The 6,959-nt window shown below is 41.4% G+C and overlaps 1 long non-coding RNA gene across 1 annotated transcript; it reads left to right on the top strand.

Annotated features, from left to right (window-relative positions):
• The first annotated feature begins 202 nt into the window (after nt 1-202).
• Nucleotides 203-2,816, top strand: LOC135314045 (uncharacterized). Its single transcript, XR_010373532.1, has 3 exons — nt 203-265; nt 1,161-1,333; nt 2,013-2,816. It is a non-coding gene; the product is annotated as an uncharacterized LOC135314045 (long non-coding RNA).
• The last annotated feature ends 4,143 nt before the right edge of the window (nt 2,817-6,959 follow it).

Here is a 6,959-nt window from a genome sequence, read left to right as displayed (position 1 = left end):
CGGCGTAGCCTTCAGGACGGCGAGATCGTTACTGAAATGAGGATCACCGGGACCTTGCCCTCTGGGGACACGTGCCAGAAGCTGTTGATTGAAGCTCCTGAGAGTAAAGGGAAAAGGTGCTTAAAAGTGAACTTTGTGCTTTGCAAATACCTGGCCTATCTGGGCAGGTGATAAGTTGATGTGGCCTCTAATTTGTGCCGGGCACGACCCTCCCAGGAATATCGGTCTGTAACGGAGGCACAGGAGAGTGCACCTTAGCAGGCTGGTGAGTACAAAACATCTGCTTTGCTACGGAGACCCTAAGCTTCAGACTTCTGAATTTAGTTGGTGCACTCAAACGGTCTCCTTTGAGGGGAATATTGATCAGTTCTCTATCCCTAATGTTTTTATTTCTCTGAGAGATGTTAATAGGAAAGGCTGTGCCTTCATCTAAATACAAAGGGTTTATTTATTTAAATCCCCCTCCCCAATTACCTAAGTTTGTGAAAAGCTATCAGCTGGAGACATCTATCAGCATAGCAGGGGTAGTTCTCCTTGATTGAGTTTCTGCTTGTACGTTTCCCAAAACAAATAAAACAAGCCTGGAATTGAATTAAGGGGGTTCACATGGTGTTTTGTATTGGTTAATTTAATAGGAATAAAATTCACCTAATTAGTTAAAGCCATACAAATGTGTGTCAGTTTGAAGCTTCTTTGTTAGGTATACAACAAGAAGTGTGTGTTTGTTAGGTGAGTTGTGGTTTTCTGACTGTTATAAGGCGCTATTACTTTTTAAAATATTGGTCAAATTCAATTGTGTCCATGGTTTTTTAAATATCTTTGCCCACAGGGAAGAAAACCTCTTGGATGACTTGGTAAGTACCTATCAACAGAGGCATCCCAAATAACTGTGAAAGTATTTAATATTTTCATCTAATTTTACAGCTGGACTCTTTGGAGGCATCTACAGAAATCAGCTGAGCAGGTCCCACTGATCTTCTGCACCAGGAGGCTCTCTAAAGCCTACAGAAACCTCAGGTTTCGAGCAGTATTAGGAAAACAATCAGATTACATTAAGTTTAGGATTAAGAAGCACGGATGGGAAACATTTCTTTACTGGATTCTGATAGTCTTACTATGATGAAGCAAAATTTTCTTTATTTTCCTTATCTTCTTTGCAGTTCTGGCAGTTATCAAATGTACGCACTGGAGGGGAGGGAACAAAACAAAACCAAAGCCAAAACCACAAAACTGGATGCCATGAGTGTAACGAGGTATGATGTGAACTACATAGAGAAAACAAGGATGGGATTTAGGTCCAGTGGCGTTCCTCAGCCCTCTAGTTCTCCCGGTGGTAAGCGAAAATGAGCTCTCTTCCTCTCCCTGTTTTTAAACAGGAATTCAGTGCAGTATCTGGCTGGAATTCTGTTGAACATGAACACACCAAGACTGTACAAATCTCAGCGAGTCATCAGCTTCATAAGTATTTCCCTCTGCCGTACTGCAAAGCCCCTGTGTCTGAATTACTCTATATGTCAGTAAAAATGCAAAATAATTTTCCATTTAAATATTTAAGTTAAGCAATTTGATAACACAGGCAACAAGGACCGGTAAATCTCATCTGCTATCATGAGTATAACAGTGACAAATACTGGTAATACTTCAAAGGAAGGTCAGCACTCCAAACAAATTACGTTGGAGCCTTCAGCTGAGGCGTTTGCTCTCCAAAGCATGAATATATGGTGGATACAAAATTTGAGGATATTAAGTTATTTAGCCTCAGAGTTTGACTTCGTGATAGGCAGTGGCACTGAACTCCACAGCTTGCAGCTTGATTGCAGACCATAAATAGTGCGTGTGTGCCATAGCGGCTACATGCCCTAATTTCATTTGTATTGAGAATACAGCTAGAATAGGAAATAGAGGAAACCGAGAACTTTTTACTTGTGTTTCTTTCTAAAGCTTTTTGAGGGAAAGGGAGGGGATGTAGTTGAAACAAAACTTTTTTTTTTTTTTTGGTGGCAATTTCTCAGCTTTGCTGGAAGTTTCAAAGACCAGCTTTCTGGGCCATGACATCTACTTAAAAGATAACAGTCTCCAAATGGGATTATTTTCCTGGCTAAGGCAAGAAAGACCTGTTTTCAAATGCTTGCTGTGAATCAAGTAGACGAAAGCCTTGAATCTGTCAAGAGGAGGCGCATGCTCTACTCGCAGTTGCCAACACCATCAGGTCAGCAACGTTGCGATGACACCGACAGTCAGGTAACTTTTGGTTCATTTTCTTAACTACATTGATTCGCTGACGGTGCAAAGGTGTTGCAGATGGGTGGCCTGGGAAAGCCGCGCTAACAGTCATGAACTAACTGTGAGGTACTCAGGCCCGCGAGCAGCGCGTGGTGCTTGCCAGCCCACGCTTTAATGAAGTTTGATGCACAACTTCAGTGTGACCTTGGTTTGTACAAGAGCGGAACATCGCGAGTTACGTCAATAAAACCTGAATAAGGTTTGTTGTCTTTTTTTTCCCCACTGAAAAGAGTCTCTGACACCTGACTATAAATAAATAATTAATATATATGAATATATAAATATTCATTGGTAAAACATAACAGATAGTGTTAGATTTAATTTTGGTGGGGCTGGGGGCTGCGTTTGGGTTTATGCCAGAAGAAACTAAACAACTTAGGATGTTGTTAATTAATATATAACATTAGAAACAGTAGTTAAAGTTGGAGTTACAAATGTAGATACGGGAGCGTTTCCATATGCATTTGCTGGAGATGCTTAAAGAAAGAAGCTCAGCTCACCCAGGAAGTGATGAAGTCTACTACAATGCACCAGTGCACTTTAACAGCTCTTGATGAGATGCTTTTGTAGGGCTTGTGCTATATTTAAATGCTCGTTTTTCCTGTGGCCTATCCCAGGATATTATCTGGGATAAAAGACGTGTTTCATCCTTTCTTAAGAAGAGTTCCCTGATCAAGGGCCAGCAGTTCTTGTTGGTTCAAAGAAGTACTATCTGCATAGTCAAAGTGTGATAACACAGCTTTTAAATACTTCTGTATTTGTTTTTTGTCAGTTATGATTTTATTTTCTTTTTAATCTGGAATGTAAAGATTAGGACCAAAGTTTAATTAACTTTAGTTTTGGCTGCTTGATGGTTGCTGCAGGGACGTGAACAGAAGCGCTGATTGAAAGACTGTGGATTTCTGTTATGTGTTCATATTTTTGCCTCTTTGCTTGAACTTTATACCGCTGTTGTGTTTGTGAGAACACCTGGGGGCAGCGGAGAGTCTGTTCCACACCGAACTGCTTGTTTTGGGCAAGAGGGTATGTACAGCGAAGCAACAAAAAATAAATCTGGAGCCAATTCGCTTGACATGGTTTTAATGTTCTACTCTTCAAAAACAAAAAGCCTTTAAAAATGAAAAGGCTACTTCTCAAATCCATCCACTGAAGAAATGCATTGCAAGGGAGGTAGAATTATAAAGCAGAACCCTCAAATGACAGCAGCTTTTTTCTTGGAGCACTTTGCACCAGGAAATCCATGCTGGTATCAGCCCACCAGCTCTGTCTAGCTCCCCCCACCTCAGTCGTGGGGAACTTCTCCCCGTGTCAGTGAAGAACGGGGCTGGTAGAGGAAACGCCTCTGGAGAAACAGCCTCAGCTGGGCACTTAAGATAGGTTTACGATAGGTGTTATTACAAACTGAAGAGGTGATGGGGCCAAAAAATCTAAATCCAAGCTCTGCCTCTGTACAAGGAATAGCAAAAGCCGCAGCTGTATTTGTAGAGTAGTGAATGTTGCGCTAAGGGTGAAAATCACTTCAGCTTTTGTTTCTTTCCTTAACGTTAGTCCATATGTGTTGAAAACAGAATACAAGCTGCTGGGAAAAGACCAGAAGAGCCTTCTCAGTGTACAGCTAGTACAGCAGTCTCAGAAGTTTGACAATTCCCCATGCACGCTTTAATAAAACCTGGCCTGCAACAGTAACCTACCCGTCTTTGCTCCAGAGCAGTAATATTGTGGGTTACATCAATAAGGACTGAATCAGTCTTGTCCCTGCAAAAATTGTCTTTTCTGACACCTGTACGGCTCCAAACACCCATTGGAAATTCATATTGGCTGCTATGGAGCTGGATATCTTATTTGGATCTAAAACTGATATTTTATCAGTTATGCATTTAATTATAGCTGCCTCTCTAGTTAATTCTAGCAGTCAAACGTCCTGCCCAGAGTGTAGCATGCAAACCCTGCCTCAGCCCTCTTCTGCATGAAGGGTGGAGCAGCTGCTCCCTATTTGGGGAGATGAAACCGGCCCATCCTAATTTCGGCAGCCAATGCACTCTAGCCAAATGTAGGCCAACCTCCACGCCGCTGGTTATCGAACAGCGGTCATCGTGGCACAGCTAATGTGGCACAGCTGCATGCGGTAACGTTGGTATCTGCGTACGCATGCAAAGGTAGCTGCCCAAACTGTTTTTCCAACATCATTATTTTTAGCATTTATCTATTGCTGAAATTTAATATACGGTCAGGCATTGTTATTTTTAGAACCTTTTTAATGTGCAGTCTGGACGCACGGAAAACAATATTTTTAAAAGTAGCTACCTACGTTAAAAGAAATGTACAACTGTGTCTCCTGAACTCAGTAACAGCCCCAATCTGGTTTTGCTTTTAATATTGCTTCTTTACTAGCGTAATGATGCAGTTTCCATGCAGGCAAAAGGCAGAATGACTTTGATGTGAGCTTAGTGCATATGATAATTATTGGCAGAAGCCCTTTGACTCACCTTTAGTAAGAAAGGGAGGAAAATATGTAGGAAATATCATGGCATTTATAGGTTAACAGAATCAGGATTTTGGTTTTGTGGTTGTTTTGGGGTTTTCTTTTTGTTTATTTTGGTTTTTTTTTCCCCCTAATGCTTCAGTCGGTGGTGTTTTTGGCTCATCACGTACTGATTTAGCTTTGCAAAAGGCTATGGAGTGTTTTTATGTTACTCAACAGCCTGTGTTGATGCTGGGAGGGGCACAGAGAGGTCGGTATGGGTAGCTGTGGTAGGAATTACATCAGATTTTGTATTCAGGCAACCTGCAGCTGGATTTCTGACCTCGCTGTTCATAGCTGCACTGTGCTGAGCCCTTCCCTACCAGCCAGCTGGAATGTGCCTTCCCGCGCCGCTCTCCGGGCGCACTGGGGTTTGTGCGGGGCCGGAGCTGCAGCGCTGTGAGAGGCATTTTGCAGGTCTTCCTTGTACATGTGAACAACCCTACAGGACCAGCGACAGGTTGCCATTTGACTAGGTGTTATAAAATCATTATAAAAAGATGAAAGATCCAGATTTCCTGATTTTTCCAAGCATATGCGTTTGTTTAAAAGAGACCAGCTTTTGTCTTAGTGCGCTGGCATCATAGGTTGGCATTTTATTAATACACCACCCCAAAAAATTAAATACGTGGTAGAGTTGTAAGTGTACAATAAACACAGGATGATGGAAAGTTTGAGGAGAGGCTGGGCTGCCCTTCTTGCAGACACAGTATCTTCAAGACTAAAGGATTAAGGATTTAAAGGACTCCAACCCCTGATGATGTGCTTATGAGACTATAGAGTAGGACCTAATTTACCAATCAGACACAATAAAGAATAAAATCTTGAGCGAGAGAAAAAAAGGAAATTTAGCACCCAAGAAGGTTAGAGAATAGAAAATGAGTAAAGCTACAGGAGATGCAATTTAGGTTCAAACAAAATATCCATGCTTGTCTTGTTGCCAGTACTTCTCTTACTTCACATGCTTTGCTGATCTCATGTAGTCTTCACCATAAAAAGTTGCCCACAGTTATAGTGATGCTTCTAGAAGGTGAGTATATGTCTGTCAGGAGAAAAAATAACACTCGCATTGAAGGATGATTTAAGATTATTCTTCCACACTTCTGTGTGAGATTGGATCTATTGTAACCTTCCTAAACCTTTGTTACCTTTGTAATTTAAACTGACAGGTTAAATGCTAATGCAATTGATAGGGGTGAACAACTGGTCAAGGAACAACCTGATCTGACTGTATAATGCATCAGAGAATTGCAAAAATATGCAGGTCAGGTGTAATTTTGACAGAAAATGGTTCGCTGCAAGGGTTTATGTTTCCCTGGATAGTCTTAAAAAGAGTTGGACGATAGTAAGTACCACATTGCTTGAAAAAAATATCAAGTTAAACTTAATGGAAAAAATCCAAGTTCTCAATATCCTCAGATTTCATTATCAGTTTTTATTGGTGCTAGGATAATAAGATTATAGAATTAAAAGAAAAGTTATACCCATTTTCTTCAGCTCAGCAGTCCTAATGTGCAAAAAGAAAGCGACACTCATTTCTCACCATAAATACACAGAAAAAACCACTTGGAAAAAGAAGCGGCCTCTGACCACATACAGCCTGATTTGGTCCCTACCAAAGTAGAAATTCTGTTACTTCAACAGGCACTGGGTCATGGCAATTGCTTGTAACAGCAGGTAAAAAGACATTATCGCGCGAATTAATCCTGAAGTTGATGGTTTTCCACTTGGCATCACATCTATGACTGTTGAGTGAGAGCGGGATGTGAATCAAGTGCCCAGAGCAGCTGCCCGCAGAATCAGCCTCTCTTTTCCAGGTGTAATGTGTACTTAAGTGAGACGGTAATACTGGGAAGATTGAGGGCAGTTCAACCAAGGCCATCTTATTTTCAGTTTAGGGAGCTTCCTGAAAAACAAACGGCCCGCATTTAAATGGCCCTGCTGACTGAACCTGAAGCAGAGGGAAAGGGCTACGTACGCTGGAAGGGAAGGCTGGGCAAAATCCATCGTGTCCAACAATACTCTGTGAATCCCTCCTTCATTTCCTTTTAATATATGTGCTTAAAACAGAGCGGTGTTTTGGACAACAGATTAATTTCCATTTTGGGGCATTATAACAAACTGTTTCCTCCCGTCTGAGGATTACCCAGGAAAA

The sequence above is a fragment of the Phalacrocorax carbo genome, chromosome 6, assembly GCF_963921805.1.
Source record: "Phalacrocorax carbo chromosome 6, bPhaCar2.1, whole genome shotgun sequence".
Classification (NCBI taxonomy): Eukaryota; Metazoa; Chordata; class Aves; order Suliformes; family Phalacrocoracidae; genus Phalacrocorax; species Phalacrocorax carbo.
This window is presented reverse-complemented; position numbering and strand designations above follow the sequence as displayed.